Here is a 19951-nt window from a genome sequence, read left to right as displayed (position 1 = left end):
AATGGCTTCTCGACATTGGGGATGACAAAATCAACGAGCCTAACAATGGTGAGGTCGAAATAGACATACCCAATGATTTATTGATTACAGAATGTGATAATCCTATACACGCAATTGTTAAAGAGATATGCTGTACATCGTTTCTAACAAGGACTGATGCAAAATTCTTTTGCAAAAGAGCTATTCTTAGTCCAATGCAAAAGAGCTATTCTTAGTCCAAGGAATTATGATGTCAATAAGATAAATCAATATATCCTCTCTCAAATTCCAGGTATATAAATAGTATTTTTTATATATAAATAAAATCCAGTATAAACGGATTCTCATTTTGATATTTTTATATCTAGGGGAAGAGACACAATATTTGAGTTCATATAGTGTTGAGACTTCCGATACAAGTGCTTACGACGATATTATCCACACTCAGGAATTCGTAAACAGTATTCAAGTTTCTGGATTATCTAACCATTTTCTGACATTGAAAAAGAGCGCACCTATCATGTTGCTTAGGAATATTGATCATAAGGGAGGTTTATGCAATGGAACGATATTGATTCACTCAAATGGCTAATAATGTTATCGAAGCAAGGATTTTAACAGGTAAAAGAAATGTCAACGATAAAGTTCTTATCCCTAGGATGTTTGTTTCGCCACCGGATACCAAGTTTCCCTTTCGTATGAGGTGTCGTCAGTTTCCCGTTGCTCTTGCATTTGCGATCACTATAAACAAAAACCAAGGTCAGACGTTGGAACATGTTGGATTGTATCTACCCAAGCCCGTATTTACACATGGACAACTATACGTTGCATTTTCTAGAGTGACAAGCAGAAAAAGATTAAAGATTTTGATTACAGATGAAGAAGGGAAATGTCAGTACAAAACCCTTAATGTGGTTTCAAAGAAGTCTTTGAAAATATATGATTTTCTTTTAAGCATCTAATATCTACTATAATGTTTCATTTTATACTATTGTCATCCGATTTTCAGTTTTTTAATAAACAAACAATGTTTAGTCGTGACTCTTTGTATTCTTACAAATCAAAAATCCCTTTTTTTTTTCTATAGCAGAGCAGAATCAAGAAAAACCCTAATTTGAGAAAACCATGAAGTTCGATTATATTGCTGATCTGCTACCCGAAAAAACTAATTGGTGTATCAACGCCAAGGTCTTACATTCTTGGAAAGTTAGAGAGTTCTTTACCAAACGAGTTCTGCTTCTTGTGGATGTAAAGGTTAGTGTCGTTAGTTAAATGATTTTTACTGAAATATCATATTCTAACAGTTATTGTATATAAGACCTCTTACACAATTGTTGTTAAACTGTGAAGGGTGACACAATTGAAGCTCCTTATTTACCTGATACAGTGACTAAACTCCCAAAATATATCGACGATGGTGAGTGGTACAATATTAGAAATTTCAAAGTGATCAATCCAACCATGGAGGAGAAGAATATTCATCATCCCTATTAGATTAAATTTACGGGTGAAACTAAAATGACGCTGCTTGAATCATTAAGTCCTAAAAATTACTTTCGGTTCGAGGATTTGGATGACATAAATCGTGGAAGAATAGATCATTCCATCTCTTTCGGTAAGAATTTCTTAAATAGATTTTATTTTATTTTGGAACAATCCATCAATATAGTTAAAGGGTATCTTTGTGTTTGGAAAACTAGATTCTTTTTAGGATTTATGAAACTTTGTGTATTGGTCCTTCACATAAAAAAGAATGATTAACACTTTACCAAAAATAGATTAGAAACACTTTGTAAACCTAAATTCTGTCTTTTTCCTTTATTAGATGTTTGTGCGTGTATAATGGATGTGGAAGATAGAAGAAGGCCTGCGAGTATCATTGATATTAATGAAGTTGTTCTCATGTTGTTGAATGGCAGGTAAAAGATATTTACTCTACCTTTATGACTGTTACATTTTAAAGTTGTCTTTGTTAAGATTTTTATTGATTTGATAAACATGTAGGTGTGAGACTGTGAAGTGTCGTCTCAAAGACAACTACGCTTCTCAATTCAGGACCATATGGCAATCAAGCGGGTGCCATCTCATATACAAATCCGAACTTGTGTTCTGTGTAATGCGGTTTATGAGGGTTGGAGAATATGAAGGTATGTAACATAAGTTTTTCTGATATTATCACCATAAGGTAATCAATAAATTCACCTAAAATTCTAAATGTCTATAGGTGCACCATGTCTTGAAAACACCTTGGACTCTTCGAAGATCTTCATAAAACAAGAATTCGAAGGACTGGAGCATCACCAGGCTATGTAAGATGTAATTATTTATATGAAATCAAGTTCAGTGTGATGTTAAAGCAAAATTTCTTAAAACACTTTATATATTTACAAGAATGAATTTCCTGAATGTTATTACATAAACCATGTGATCAAGCAATAAGGTGAAAGCTCAGGCACTCAAGTGTAAAGAATGGGGCGTTAGCCGTTAATTTTTTCTTTTAGAATGTCTATAAAAATTAGTATGTTTGTATTAACCACTACTTGAAATCCAACTTTGTATTACTCTCATCTTTGTTTTGTAACTAAGATAATACATTATAATATATATTTTTTAACTATTGGAAATTGCTTACGCTTTTAAAATTTTGGAATTTACTTATTGAATTTCAATATATGTTTTCTACAGTTTAGTACTTTATTTTAAAGACTCAATTAATATTTCACATTGAGAGTATTATTTATATTTGGTAAAATAACACTTCTGTATATATGCAAATGCACAAAATTCTTGACAATTTGATAAAACATTTAATACTTTTAAAAAAGAAAAAACACTATATATAAATATGTCAATTATTACATATTAAGTCATAAAAGCTACATATCATCAGGTTAAAAAAAAGTTGTTATTAAAATCTTAATACCGCGCTTTAAGCGCGGGTTCCTCCCTAGTGTCATATTATAAATCATAACAATTTAATAACAAAAATAAAGTTTATTAATGATAAATAAAAATTTTAAAAATGTATGTCAATAAAATATGTGATTTTGTTTGAAAATTCTGTTTTTTTTTTTGTTTTTGGTGATTGATTTTTAATTGTTTTGAATGTTTTTATATTGAGTAGTTATATGACCAGTCAAAAATCTATTAAACACTAATGAGTGTATTGTTTTAAAAGTTACTCTAATGATGAATTTCATAAACTCTTTTAAATCATTATTAATGATGATGATGAAAAATAAAATTATTGTTGAAATGGATCTTAAAAGAAAGAGAAAAAAATGAGAATAATTAATTTGTAAAAATAAAATATGTAATATATATATTTCTTTGGAGAGTTTTTAAATATAATTGGGAGAGAAAAAAATAATACTTTAAAAATTTGTTGAACAAGGAAGGGAAATAAAGAAGAAAAAAAATTAGAAGTGGCTGTTAAAACTTAAAAAAAAAAAATTATAAAAGTCTGATTGGCAAATAAAATGCTTTTATAAATTTTAAATGTTTTAAAAGTCTTAAAAGCTTTCACCAATCTAGGCCAATATAAAAAGAATAAAAACCTCTAAACGGCGACTTTAATCTTGGCTAAAATTGTGATAAATTCAGTGGAATAGGTTGATGAAATATGGGTTTAAATTTAACAAATAAAAAAATGTCTCACTAAGAAGCATTACGCTAAAATATGGTCATGGCTGTATATACGGTTAAGTTTGTTTTTGTCATCTGAATTTATATTAGAACTGACATCTATTGAATACAAAAAATTGAAAACATCAAAATCACCTAACACTAAGCCCAAACAAGAGAAGTATAAGCTAACAAGTTACACACTTTCAGAGACATAAACTGACAAGTTATACAATTCCAGAAGCAAAGATACAAAGACTAACAACTTAGAAAATAAGTCACTAAGTAATAAACAAAAACCAAAGCACTAAAACTGTCCAGCTGATCCATAAAAAAGCTCACTAAACTTTTCCATAGAACCTGTAAATGCTGGAGATTAGCAACTAGACCGGAAATGCTATAAACCATGATAGCACACCATCAACAAAGCATCATCAGCACCAGCAGGAACGAAAGCAAGCTCGAACGAAATCAAAGAAACAGAAACCACAACCATGCAGTCGCACAAAACCAGTCGGAAGAAGGCGAGCCAAACTAGGGACAAAGAAGATAATCTTGAGATTGGACCTGAGACAAGCCAAAGAGGACAAACAGCTCTTACACGCAGACCCTCGTCGACCCAACTTTAACCATCTACAAAATCAAAACTGGTGACCTCTTCGCAAGAGAACAGCTGAAAAACGATTCCACAACTATGCCTAAAATCCAAAACCACAACTCAAAAGAACCGCAGAAGAGAGCTAGTAGATGGCTAGCAACAAAATACCATCCGAATGACAAGCAAAAAGAACGAAACCTAGCATATAGAGCAAACATTGACTAGCCAGGATACCTAATAGAGCAGAATAACTAAAAATTGAGTACTAACCAACAGAGAAGGCAAGTTTGAGAGAAACACAAACCACAAACTTCTCTTTGCAATCAGTCCAGGAATTTGTATTGTCTTATAACTATATAACTAGATAAGACTCGTGCTTGAGCACGAGTTTCAATTCATTTTATTTATATTATAATTTTTAAATAAAAAATAATTTATGTGATTGTTTTAAAGAATTTTTTGGGATAAAATATTATGCAATAAAATCATATTGAAAAAGACACCTATTTTGTAAGTTTTATATTGTTAAATTCTATTTTATACAAAATTTTGTATATTTTATATTTTAAAATAAAATTTTAATATTTTTTATTAGTTTATGTATGTGAAGTTATTTCAACAATGTATATTCTACATCATGACTTGAATGTCATTATAATACATAATTTTGTAAATTTAGATTTTAAAAAGCGAGTTATTATACTATGAGTAATTTAATATATTAGTATATTTTTTGTTTTAATATACTTGGTTTCTTGAAATTCTTTCATATTATAGTTTTAACTTATACCAATTTTTTTATATATTAAATTTCAATATTTTAAAAATATTTCAAAATAAATTATTTAAAGTTTATTATATTCTATAAAACTATAAAACTCAAGAAAAAAATATGAAATTGAATTTAAATATTCAAATTTTGACCCGTTTGTAACACCCGCGACCAGGGGTGGGTGTCGATCGACACCAAAGGTGGTGTCGGTCATCACCAGTTATTTCTGGTTTGGCCAGATAGATTCAATTGTCGATTTTGGTCGGTTTGGTTTAACGAAAACCATAGAACCGGATTAGTTAAGTGGCAAGTCGACCTAGGTCGTGGAGTTTTGTTGTTTTGGCCGCTTAACAGAGACAAAATGAGAGAAAACAGTTTCTTGTGAGAGTTTGTGAGATTTTAAGGTGTTTTTGGTGAGATCTTGTTGTGGGAGTGAAGATCCAGGGCTAGGAACATGTTAGAAGGTTGCTAGGAGTGTGGGATTCGTTGTTGTGGTTCAGAAACTTCCTGCAAAGAGGTGAGTGCATGACCATGGCTAATCTAAGCATTTGATTCCTTGTTCTTGCTTTTTTTGTTGTTTTTTTTTTGTGTGTTTTTCTTGTTGGGATTGGTTGCTACATGTTCCTATGGATGTATATGGCTTGGGTTTTGAGTATTGGACGATTTGGAGGAGGTTGGGAGCGAGATTCGACTCTCGGCTTCGAGCAGATTGCGGTTGCAGAGGAAGTGTCGATCGACACCAAGTGGTGTCGGTCGACACCAGCAAAACGGCATCGATCGACACCTCCCTTCCAGCGAGATGGTGTTTATTTTCCTAGTTTGTATGTTTGTTTGTGTTGATTGTTTGGACATTGGAATCAATGTTGCTTGTGTGTATAGTCCAGTAGATGCGAGGATTGCCTCACTGAGTGTTTATCAAATACTTATGCATCTCAATTTGTTTTTGTGGTGCAGGTAAAGGCAAAGTGTGATCATGGAATCAAGACGATGAAGAGGAGGATGTTCTAGGGACTCGATTGGTTGTTGTTTGGCATTGCTAGGTTGCTAGAGTTGGGTCATTAGAACATTGTTAGGATTGCTGGTTCTATGTTTCCCTGTGGTTTGGTTATTGGAATTGTTATACTTGATTATTGGTTATTAATTATTGGATAATATGTTGGTTATTGGTATTGGTATTATTTCCGCTGTTTGGTTTAATTGTGGTTAGGAGACTAGTGAGTATGGAACCACTAGTTATAGAGTATTTATTTATACTAGGTGGATGCCCGCGCTATGCGCGGAATGTTGTTTTTGTTTTTTTGTAGTTTATTTCTGGTTTTATATTTTGTATATTGACGTTTGTTTATAGGAAGTTTTGAGTAGGTTTTAAAATAATGTATGTTTAATAGCAGTCACCTCAACCGATTTTTTATACTCTGCAATAGATGTTTGAGGAGTAGTACGATGCCAAATTTTTGTTCTAGACAATCGGATGAACAACAATAGCAAACACCTTTTTTCTGCCGCAATAGTTCCACATGCAGCAGTTGCAATTACAACAACTACTACTACCAAATCAACACCCTGTAGAGCAACTGTAGTTGATCTAAATGAGACATTAGTTATAGAATAGTAATTAGTTAAATCAATTGTATTGTGAATTTGGTTCATAATAATATGTGGGAAACTTTTGAAGAAACTAATAAGACAATTGAGACAAATACTATTTTACTTTTCTAACATCATTTTTTGTTTCCATAAGAATTTTTTTTTGGTAAAGTGAGACTGTAATTACTTAATCTAACCACATTTTTATTTAAACTATTCTAATTTGTTTGCTTAAAAACCCTAAATTATTTACCCAAGTTAAGAAGTATGTTAATGGAAATAAATAAAACTGTAAGTTATATAATTTCATTGAATTATCTATATTAATATTTTTTAAATACATTTTGTGTTATAACTATTGAATTATACTTATTGACAAATTTAATCTGCGGTATACCATCTTATGATTTTTGGATACAATTATTACACCGGCTATATCTAAAAAACACTTAACTTACGAGATAGATTTAACCTTAGTATAGATTTTTAAAAATCATATTATAACTATAATTCTTTCATAGGTTATTTGTTAAAAGCCCTACAATTTTAATTTATCCTACTCATTTAAAATTTAGTTCTATATAAATGTACTGTTATTATAAAAATATACACAAAAAAGTGTCCAACCTTGAAATAGTGTTGGGTTTAATGTTGTTACGAGCATGACATTCATATTATCACTTGTTGAGCTCATGTATGATCGGAAATTTGATGCAGCCTCATCCCAAATATTCAAGTAGGCAATGATCGACCTGTAAGTGGGTGTAAAACTATGTTGTTAATTGATTTAGAATCATTTTCTTTATATTTACCTTTAAGAAAACCACACTTACGTATTGAGTTTCAGTCGGACTATCAAACGGTCCTTTGAAGTTGGATCTTTAAGGTTAGGACCTTCTATAAAGATGATTTGTCCCAAAACATCTGTTAAATAAATGGGACTATTTCTTATTAGTTTGGTTATATATTTTCATGCTTTAATTATTTACTTAGTCTATGAGTATTTACCAGGTAGTGCTAGATTGGTGTTCGCTAGAGCTTGTAGGTGGTCGAAATTGTGCAGATTGAAGTTTCCTTTTTTAACTGTTAAGCCTTCATCAGGTATGATGTTCATTTGTGTGCCTCGGTGAAAACGGATAGCAATTGGTTTTCCCGTAACCTTGTAATGATTTGTGCATATTTGCACTTCGAACCGAGTCAGTTCGAAGATAGTATTTTCTTGCAAAGCATCCACATACATGGTCGCAAGATTAGCTGGTATGAATCTATGTATCATTGAATCCTATAAATGGTAGGCAGTGAGTTGTTTTTATAGATGTTTGCGATTGTAATATAATCCATATATGTGTAATTGTTAATACCTTCTCGTCAAACGACACATAGGTTTCTCTTGTCGGTATTGCGACAATGTCACAGTCGGCCATTTTTTAAAAATAGTGCCTGAATTTTTTTCTGTGTTATATGGGGTGTGATCTCTGGGGGAATTTTCTTTTAGTCGTTTTTTTAGAAAGAGCACTTAACGGAGTATACATCTACAAATACTATTGTATTTATAGTGCGTGGCTGTTAGAATCTGAATTGCATCTGTTATTTAATGTCGAATTATTTTTAAAAATTATGTGAATCTTTGATTGTCTTTGTGTTGTTTGGTTTTCTATTACTCCACTGTTATAGTTTAAAACTTAGATGCTATGTAGGGGGATTTATTACCCAATTTATGTGTAGGAGTTGTTAGTGATGGTAGTTATGATGAGTGACTTTTGACATCCATGTGGCCTTAACGAGTTACGTTTGAAATCGATTCAGTGCAAAGTAAATATCAAGAGCTGATAATGTATTGCATAGCTTTTGTCCTGCTTCTTCATTGTAACCGAAACCTAGCTCAATCGATCTCTTTAGCTCGTTCAAATCCTCATCCGTTAGTTTCATTTGTACACTAAGATTATCTGAAATGTCTTTATGAAGCAGCCTCTTCTCTTGAATCATTATCATCTGACGTCTTCTTCTTTTCCAAGCTACGTCTCTTGGTGTTTCACACATAGAGTTGTTTTGATAACCACTGTTTAGGTTTCTGTGAGTGTTCTACGCCACCAGAGTGTTCTTTTAAAAACGCCAATGATTTGTTGATATAAACAATTTTGAGAATTTAGCAGTTGTTGAAGTAGCTTTTGTTTTGTTTCCTCATCTCTCTAATCTTAGTTAAATCCATAGAGTAGTCAGGCAATGTTCCTCCTCCTTTTTGGTCCCAATCACCAAGTTGTGGTACAGATAGCGACGGAGTGTTCTTCTGCACAAACACTAATCCGAAACAAACATATTAAGTAACTATAAAACTGTTTCATATTTGATTCCTAGACTTAACAAAATGAAAGACGTTTTACAAACAGAGCTATTTACAAAGCGATGCATCATGAGGCAGGCATAAAGATGAATACTCAAAAGAAACAAAAGCCAAAAAATTCTTGACTTTATTGGATAAAGTCACAAGCTTTGATTAAATCAACGATGGATAATAAAATCTGGGTAAAGTATGATCTTTTTTTTTTTTTTGATCAATCCAGTAAAAGTTTTCTAATTTTTAATTAACTTCACCACCACAAGCCAAACTAACTCTACAGCAACATGCATCATCAAACCCCATTAAAGCAGAGACACATGGATTATGGTGGATCCAAGAAGAATAAATCGAGTATGATTGATTGAACGAAGAAGCACAGTCGGACCATGGTTTAACGGCGAAGAAGGCGAAGAAGACATCTAGAATCTGGATTTAGGAAAAAAACTGAATCAAGTAATTGGTTTAGCAGTAATGGACTGCATTAGAATTTGTTTGTTTCAGTTTGTTTTTTAAATAAGTTGCGTTATTTGTATGCAAAGTACACGTGGCACTCTTTTAGGTGGTGATGTGTCATGCTGAGAGAGTTAGCCAACTTTTAAATTATAGATTATATATTATTATTATTATTATTTAATTTAAAAAATAAAATAAAAATAGATTGGGTCGTTTCACCGTTACTTAGTAAAATTTTTAATTCAATAGATATTATTTTTAAAGAATAAATATTACAGAATCTTGAACATTTTATAGATTGAGCAATTTATATATTTTTTAAAAAAATCAACTTATAGTATATTCGGAAATAAAACTATTTTCTAATTATAATAAATAATATGATAATTTATTTGTTTCACATAATAGGCTCATATATAAAAATGAAAGGTGAAGTATAATGATAATTAACAAATTAATATGTTAAGTTAGATATTAATTTTTTTTAATATGGATGAATAGTTTAATAAAAGAAATTAATATGGTAAGTTAGATGATATCAAATGCTTTTTTTAGAATATTTTCTTTGAAATTTTTGGAGATAAATTAAAGTTGTATCTACTATTTAAATTTTAATCATGTAATCTATTAATTAATCTATATAATCTATTTATAACCAACTTATTAAAATTATATAGTATACAAAATAATGTTGTGTACTTTCGTCCTATTAAATAGGAGATGTTTTAATACAGTTTATACATACAGCGTATTCCACATATATATGACTTTTTTTTTTTACACTCGAAAACAAGATTATGTCATTTAGTGATAATGGTAGAAAGAAAAAATATTTACTGACTTACGAATTTTTCTGTGGAAGTCTCATTTGAAATAACTAGAACCTTGAATACTACTACAACAACACCAAGATATTAGTAAACTGAGCTTTATTAAGAATTTCTCAAACACCTTTCTTACAAACTTGTTTGATCAGTTTTATGCAACACCAAAACAGTTGGTTTGCCACTGAAACAATCCTAATCTACCCAACCTTACCTGCACAGCAACAGCTATGCTCTCTCTTTATTCACTCACCAATGAAACCCTCAAGCAATATTGTTCTTCTTGCTTAGATCTAAATACACACACTTTTCTCTCTATAAAAGTGGTAACCGAACAAGGATGTGAGCTGCTTCTCTTTTATATGCAGCAACAATCTTCACATACTCTTCTTTATCCAGCAAATCCTCATATGCACCATGTCCTTCAAGAACCTCTCTTTGTCCAATGAGTCATAGGAGAAACCCCATCATTATGTTGACTTCAACACTCCACTTGCTTGTAGCTTCCAACGAACACTTTTTTAGCTTGACACCTTTTTCGCCCATGCTCAACAACTCCACGCTCGATGTATCGCACTATCTTCAAGGTGTTGTGCTGGCGGATCAACTTGACACTTCCCGCTTCGTCTGAAGTCCTTTAGGTACATCCCGTGACAGTGTGTAACTCCTACAAATACTCTATTTCTTCAATCTCCCCCTTTTTATCTGAGTGTGTGCCTCAAACTTCCTGTAACAAGTTAGTGATGCAAACCGAACAGCAAACCCAAAACTGAACCACAAGGCATTAAGATTAACTGAAATACTTCAGAGCAGCATAAGGTTCAAAGGTTCAATACATAGCCGAGTAGAACTAAAAAAATCAGAGTTCTGCAATTGTAAATGCAATACATAACCGTTAGAGAGTTTCTGACTAAAAACAACCACTAAGTCAAACTCCTATTTATATTACTCCCCCTACATGCGAGCATACATGAATTTGTTCAGCCACTCTCGGTTTCATCGCCGTCTTCCTCATCTTCAGGATCACCCTCACCCTCAGAATAAACGATATCAAGGTAATCTCCCCCTGCTTGAGTGCACAAACTCATATAAAAACTAGAGAGAAATGATCAGAGAAAGTGGAAGAGGAGAGAGACTTACCTGCAAGACGTTCCATCATGAGTTTGGTGAAGTCATGCAAGTGGCAAATATCCGACAGAAGAGTGAGTGGAGTCTGAGAGGACAGAAGCTCCTTCGGCTCAATCTTGAACTTAACAGGTGCAGCAGAGGTAACATCACCGGAGAGAGCAGGAACAATGCGTTGGAAATGCAGGAGCTGATCGATGAGATTGGGAAGAATGAGACGAACATTGGAGGAAGCATTCGCGACCACAGAGCTGCAGGCACAGATTTCATCAAAGACCAATTTCCCAAAGTTAAAGCGATGGCCTTTGAGAATCATGAAGAGGAGTATAGACCGCTCAGCAGACATAGAGCTGGGGTTCATTGTGGGCATCCAGTTCTGACAACAGATCTTCTGAAGCATCGCCACCGTATCGCCCATCTCCTTTTTGTTGCGAAGCTCCCAAGTACGAATCCAACCATCAGTGAGGAGAGTGACAATCTCATCAACATTGTCAAGAACTTGGATCTGAGTCGCATTCAAAGGGTACGACTCATTGGGAAGCTGATACATGGCATTGATGAGAGATGGAGAGAACTCATACATGGATCCACGGACATAAACTTTGAGTGTGTCAATCCCCTCTGTTTCAGCTTCAGCCAGGTTGGCATAGAACTCTTTGATAACAGCCCCTACAAACGAATCAACTTCAGTAACCGTAGACAGAAGACCAAAATCCGACAGGATTTTGTATGCATCACCACCGTGAGGGTTATCAGCAGCAAGGCAGCCCATCTCATTGAAGGGGCGATCTGAGATAGTCTGAAAACGACGCATGGTGAGTTCGGAGAAGAACTGAGATGAGTAGGGATCTGAGGACGGAAGCTTCAGTTCATGGTAGTTGCGATCACGAGCAGCAGTGAGACGGCGATTTGCAACATAGCGAGAGAGGTACGTCGGTGGAGGAACTTCTACAACATCCTCTGCAGTGAGATCGGGCTTTGGAAGTGAAGTGTCAGTGACATCTTCAAGGTCATCGTGAGTGGACGAGCGAGTAGAGCTACGACGAGGCATGCGACGAGTTGGAGCGGGCGATGGCTTAGACTTTCCTTTGGATCCAGATGCACGAACACAGGAACATTTGCTAGGAGGAAGAGGAGGAGGCTTACGCTTGGTCTTCTTAGGTTGAGAGACTCCAGGTTCGGTCTTTAGGACAAGTGGAGGGTCTGCTGAAAAAAGAACAGGAGCAGCGGAAGATTGTTCAGCAGCAGGAGTGGAGTTCTCAACACCAAGATTCGAAGAAGGTGGGTTGTCGTGGTCCATGATCAACGAGTGAAGAGATCTGAATGTGAGGAAGGTTTTAGGAGCGAAAAAAAAGAGATGTGGACAACAAAGAGACAAGGCGAAAGCGGCACAAAGAGAAATGAATAAGGTTTAGGACAGTCTCCCAAATAAGTAGCCACCTGCGACACTTAACACACATGTGAGATTCGTTCATGGCCCGAAAAGAGTTTCAGGTCAAACGACAAACTGGGCCCAAACACATAAACCAAAACCCACACAAAGGCAACAGTGCTTACACACATAGCATAATGAGATAAAAACACATTCTTTGATATCAATGTTTTACACAAAGCTGTGATAACAAGAAATGTGAAATCTCATCAAGAGCATCTTCAGACAAAGTAAAATGTTTTTTTTATTATAATACATATACACATATATATAGATATGATAAATGTCTGACAAAATAACATATAAAACAAACAAACAAAAGGATGAGGATACCACACCTGAGTCTTATGGCTGAGGTCAAACAGACAGATTCCCAAGTAAGAGTTGCACAACTGATGTGATTTTAGTAGATGAAAAAACTAGCAGCTTCTTAGCTCAAAGAGATGTAAAACATACTCAATGATCTCAACAGACTAGACTACACTCATCATACTCAACCGGAACAGATCCTCATGATGTGAAGCCAAATTCATGGCGATGAGGGTTGATGGATTGATGTAATGAAGAAACAACATAGATACAGATATACACAGAGTTGTACTTTTTTTTTTTAAATTCAAGAAGAAGAGAAAAGAACATCAACCCCTTTCCTGCCGACTCATACACTCTTGAGTTGTCTTTTTTTTTTTTGTGTTTTTTTTTGTTGTGTATTTTTTTTTTTTTTTTTTTGCTTCATCCATCCTTTTTGGAAACGTTGTAGGGAGAGCATGATGAGCAGCTGTTTTTCTGAAAAGACTTGCCAAAACAGAGGTTTTAATTATACATAGATAAAAAGCAAAACAAAGAGCTGTGCAATCCTGTACCGGGAACCTACAGCATGAGGCTCAGACATATAAACACATTAGTGATCACACAACCCAATTGAAGTTTGAAGATTTGCGAAGGTGTTCAAATCCAAAGGTTTGGTAAAGATATCAGCCAGTTGTTTATCTGAGGACACATGAGAGATCTCAATTACCTTGTTTTCAACCAATTCACGGATAAAGTGATGCCTAATGTCTATGTGCTTAGTGCGAGAGTGTTGAACAGGGTTCTTAGAGATATTGATTGCACTTTCATTATCACAGTAAACTAAGAGGGTTGAGGATACAATACCATAATCAAACAGCATTTGTTTCATCCACATGAGCTGAGAATAGAAACTCCCCATGGCAATGTATTCAGCCTCTACAGTAGACATAGTCACACAACTTTGCTTCTTGTTGTGCTAGGCGATGAGATTATTCCCAAGGAAGAAACAACCTCCAGATGCTTCGTCGATCATCAAGATTCGAGTTAGTTTGCTTAGAGTAAAACAGACCTCGATCAGTTGTTCCCTTGACATATTTGATGATCCTTTTGACAGCATTCAGATGAGACATCCTTGGATCAGCCTGATACCGAGCACATACACCAACACTGAAGCACAAATCGGGCCGAGTAGCAGTGAGATAGAGAAGACTGCCAATCATAGCTCTGTAGAGCTTTTCATCAACCTTTTGACCAGTTGAGTCCTTCGACAGCTTTGTTGTTGAGCTCATAGGGGTCCTGGCTGACTTGCTCGTTTGCATTCCGAATCTTTGAATTAAGCTCTTTGCATATGTTGATTGAGAGATGTGAATCCCACTATCACTTTGTTTGATTTGTAATCCCAGAAAGTAGTTCATCTCACCAACCATGCTCATCTCAAATTCCTTAGTCATTCCTTTGACAAAGGTCTTCACAAGTTTTGGATTAGTGTTTCCAAACACAGTATCATCCACATAGATCTGAACAATGAGGATATTTGAACCTTCTTCATAGATAAACAAAGTCTTGTCTACACTGCCTCTTTTAAACCCATTTTCAAGAAGGAACACAGTGAGACGCTCATACCATGCTCGTGGTGTTTGCTTCAATCCATACAGAGCCTTCTTGCGTTTGTACACATGATTCGGAAATTTTGGGTCTTCAAAGCCCTTTGGCTGAGTGACATAAACTTCTTCTTGGATAATCCCATTTAGAAATGCACTCTTCACATCCATTTGAAACATCTTACTGTTTAGAATACAGGCCATCCCCAGAAGTAAACGAATGGATTCAAGACGTGCTACATGAGCAAAGGTTTCATCAAAGTCAACTCCTTCAACTTGAGAGTAACCTTGAGCAACTAGTCTTGCTCGATTTCGTGTAACATTTTCATCCTCATCAATCTTGTTCTTGAAGATCCACTTAGTACCAACAACATTTACTTGTGGAGGTCTTGGAACAAGATCCCACACATCATGCCTAACGAACTGATTAATCTCTTCATGACACGCAACAAACCAAAACTCATCTTCTAAGGCTGCAAAGATGTCAGATGGTTCCAGTGTTGAGACAAAACAAGAATGTTGTACATTTCTCGAAAGTTAATCTGAACTCCTCTTGTTTGTCTTTGACCTTCGAGGTTGCCAATCACATCCGATTCTGAGTGATTCTTAGGAACTTGCAAAGATGTTAACCTTGAGTCCACAGCTGGTCCTTGAGTAACCCTTGTTTCTTCTTCCTTATCCTATTCAACTTTCTCTAGATCAAGAGTTGGCAGATCTTCATCATCCTGAGCTACAGGGAATTCTTGAGTAGGTGATCTATCATCAAATACAACATTAACAGATTCTTCAACTCTCTTGAGACGTTTGTTGTATACCCTGTAAGCCATACTATTTGCAGCATAACCCAGAAAAATACCTTCATCACTCCTTGAGTCAAACTTACCCAGGTGATCTTTATCATTCAAAATGTAACAGATACACCCAAACGTGTCGAAGTAGCACAGATTCGGAGTTTTCCCTTTCCAAATTTCGTAAGGAGTGGTGTTGGTGTTTGGTTTCACATAGACACGATTGATGATGTAACAAGCGGTGTTTATTGCTTCAGCCCAAAACCTTGGTGACACAATGTTGCCGTGAATCATGGCTCTTGCCATTTCTTGAAGAGTTTTGTTCTTCCTTTCAACAATCCCATTTTGTTGTGGTGTCCTTGGTGCAGAGTATTGATGTCGTATCCCTTGAGAGTTGCAGAATTGCTCAAATTCTTCATTCTGGAACTCACCACCGTGGTCACTTCTAATTTGAACTATAGGTCCCTTTTCAGTCTGAAGTTGCAGAGCCAGTATCTTGAAGCTCTCAACAGCTTCTGATTTTTCTCTTAAAAATCTGACCCAAGTGAATCTAGAAAAATCATCAACAAGTACAAAGGTGTACCTTTTTCCATTCAAGCTCTCGGTCCCCATAAGATTCATGTGTATCAACTCCAAAATTAGTTTTGAACCAATATCAGCGATTTTCTTGTGTTGTAACCTTGATTTGTTTTCCTTTACTGCAGGCATCGCAGACTGCATCAGATTTTCCATCAAGCTTTGGTATACCTCTGACAACGTTAGCCTTTACTATCTTGACTAAACTCTGAGTGTTGATGTGACCAAGCCGTCGATGCCATAGATCAAGTTTAGAGACTGTAGCGGATAGACACATCTCTAAATCTTTCCACATATAACAGTTGTTTCCTGAACGAACTCCAGCTAGAACTTTGTTTCCGTTTTCATCATATGCACCGCATTCCGTTTTTGTGAATGTGACTTTAAGTCCATCATCACATAACTGGCTTATGCTGATTAGATTTGCACGAAATCCATCAAAAAAATACACATTTGCCAGTTTAGGTTGGTTGGATCTGTCAATCACCCCTTTTCCTTCGATTTGACCTTTTCCTCCATCACCAAAAGTGACTTTTCCACCTAGAATAGGTGTAAATTCGTCTAATGCTGATTGATCTCCTGTCATGTGTCTTGAGCATCCACTATCAAAGTACCAAGAGTTGACTTCAGATGAGCCTGTAGATGTATAGGCAACATTGGCTTCTTCGTCATCCTCTCCAAGTTGTATCAAGCTTAGATTACATCTTAAGCTGATATTCTCGGTTGTGTCTTCTCCAGAAACAGCAGTGAAAGCCTTTAGATTGCAACTTATGTAGATCTCATCATCTTCTTCATGCATCTTTATTAGGTTGAAGTTTGATCTTTCTGTAAGTAGATCACTATACAAATCTTTCTTTGAGATCCACACGGAGCAGAACTTCCCTGGCTCCAAGTAACACTTATTGAGATTCCACAACAGATTGATTTTCTTCCTGAAACTGTAACAGTGTTTTCTTTGATGATTGTCACCACAGTGATCACACCCATAGGTTCTTCTCCTTATGACCCTCCTGTGATGGTCCTTCAACGGATGGTTCTGCCTTTCCTCTGATTTCTTTATCACCGAAATTTCTTTCTTCAAGTTAGTAAATATACCTGCTTCCTTTTCTAAGTGATTGGCACTCACGAATTTCACAGGTTGAACTGTCATATCACTTGAGGTTCCAGTATTTCCTTGATACCCTAGACCTCTGTGTGTGGCATCTATTCTTCCCATGGACAAAATCTTGTCTAGATCCTTAGTCCCACTGTTCAGCATCCTGATATGCTTGTGTTTCTTATTCAACTCCTTTTCAAGTACTGTGGCTCTTCCCTTTTCTTTGTAATACTCTTCTTGAAGGTTGCTCAGTTTCTGAAGAAGTCCTTCAGTTGTTTGATCATTAGCCTTGAGTGGAGTATGGTTAACCTTTTTCGTTGCATCTTCATAGGCTGTTTCAAGTTTAGATTCCAAAGTAAGCTTTTCTTGAATAAGCTTAAGCTTATCCTTGCTTAGTTGTACCCAACTGTCATACAGAATTTTGTATTCCTCCTTAGGATTAATTTCTTCGTCACTCTCTGAATCAGACTCAGCACCTATCGGAACATTATCTCCACTGACTGTAAAAGCAACAAAGTTGAGCAGTTCTTCCCCTTCTTCAGCAGACTCAGAGTCACTGAAGCTCAACAGGGATTTCTCTTTTGACTTGGTTTTGTTAGGACATTCAAACTTTGTGTGTCCCATGCCTTTGCACTCAAGACACTTTAACTCATTCCGTTTGGTTACAGGTTTGATATGACCATACCCTCCACATTCATAGCACTGAATCTCCTTTCTCTTACCAGAGTAGTCAGCATCTGGTTTTGATGATCTACCACCTGGTTTGTCTCCTTCTGTATTACTCCAACGTCGTGTGTCTCTGTTGTTGTTTCTCTCAACCCTTTTTAAAGCTTTACCAAAATTTCTGGCCAACAAGGACATGCTATCTTTGATTTCTTGAAACTGATCAGGTTTTTGATCGGCCTAAAACACAACGCTTTTAGATGGTTTGACTTTGTCTTCACCAGCTTCCATTTCTTCAGATTTTAGTAACCCGACCAATTCAGCAAAAGTCATTGACTCAGTGTTCCCAGCTACCCTCATTACAGCCTTGTGAGCAACAAATTTGGCTGGAAGACATCTCAACAGTTTCTTCACCAGTTTTTGATCCTTGTAGGTCTTTCCAAGAAATTCAGCTTCATTCGCTATGGCACTGAGCTTTGAGCTAAACTTCACTATTGTTTCATCTGGAGCCATCTTCAGACACTCATACTGAGTAGCTAACATATCAAGTCTCGTTCTTTTAACACTTGACGTTCCTTCATGAGATTGTTGGAGAATATCCCAGGCTTGTTTTGCAGACTTGCATCCTTGAATGAGTTTGAACTCATCTTCATCCACACCAGAGAAAATGGCATTCATGGCTCTTGCATTGAATTTTGACAGATTCTTCTCGTCAATCATCCATCTGGCTTTAGGTTTTGGAATCTTAACTCCCTCTTTTGTTGTATCAAACGGAGGTTCCCATCCTTCTTCTACGGTTGTCCATGCATCTTCTCCTTGGCCTCTGATGAGTTGTGTCATTCGAACTTTCCAATACCCATATCTCTTAGTATCCAACACGATGTTCTTACTTGTACCCGTACCATCAGTATTTGGTTCTATAACTTAGGATCTAACCTGTGTAGAGACGACAGTCTCAGATCGGTTTCCTGCTCTGATACCAATTGAAATAACTAGAACCTTGAATACTACTACAAGAACACCAAGATACCAGTAAACTGAGCTTTATTAAGAATTTCTCAAACAACTTTCTTACAAACTTGTTTGATCAGTTTATGCAACACCAAAACAGCTGGTTTGCCACTGAAACATTCCTAATCTACTCAACCTTACCTGCACAGCAACATCTATGCTCTCTCTTTATTCACTCACCAATGAAACCCTCAAGCAATATTGTTCTTCTTGCTTAGATCTAAACACACACACTTTTCTCTCTATAAAAGTGGTAACCGAATAAGGATGTGAGCTGCTTCTCTTTTATATGCAGCAACAATCTTCACATACTATTCTTTATCCAGCAAATCCTCCTATGCACCATGTCCTTCAAGAACCTCTCTTTGTCCAATGAGTCATAGGAGAAACCCCATCATTATGTTGACTTCAACACTCCACTTGCTTGTAGCTTCCAACGAACACCTTTTTAGCTTGACACATTTTTCGCCCATGCTCAACAACTCCACGCTCGATGTATCGCACTGTCTTCAAGGTGTTGTGCTGGCGGATCAACTTGACACTTCCCACTTCGTCTGAAGTCCTTCATGTACATCCCGTGACAGTGTGTAACTCCTACAGATACTTTGTTTCTTCATCCTTGTCTCAATCGTTGATCATTGGTTAACTAATGATTCTACATCATGAGGTTTAGCGTTCGATTCCCAAATAATACGAACGCAAGTTTACATGAGATCTACAACTCTGAGCAATTAGAACCGTTCACCATGAAATATAATTAAATATTAATTATGATAGGCAGAAAAATTCGTAACTTTACATCAGAGTTGAATATTAATTATGGTAAACTTTAGATCAGAGCCTAAACTTTAGAAAAATTCGTAAAGTTACGAATATTTATGGTAAACTTTAGGCTCGTAAATCATGAGATCTACATCATGAGGCAGAAAAATGTCAAACTTTACATGTCAAACTTCAAAAGCAAATGTAATTTTGATATATAAGTATGTAACTCATACAAGTTTGTGTAGCTACACAAAAAAAAAAATCAAGATATCGTGTAGCAAGGAGTCCATTGGAAACTGAATAGAAATCAAGTAACTAGCCGGTGAATTTGCCTCGGGCTTGGAATCAATGCTTGAATTATGAATACATAGTCGTTCTAGATAGTGTAGAAATCGATCAATGCATGCATGAATACATTGTTGGTCGTT

The sequence above is a fragment of the Camelina sativa genome, chromosome 1 (assembly GCF_030686135.1).
Source record: "Camelina sativa cultivar CO46 ecotype springtype chromosome 1, ASM3068613v1".
Classification (NCBI taxonomy): domain Eukaryota; kingdom Viridiplantae; phylum Streptophyta; class Magnoliopsida; order Brassicales; family Brassicaceae; genus Camelina; species Camelina sativa.
The sequence above is the reverse complement of the archived record's forward strand: the minus strand, read 5'-3'. Positions refer to the sequence as shown.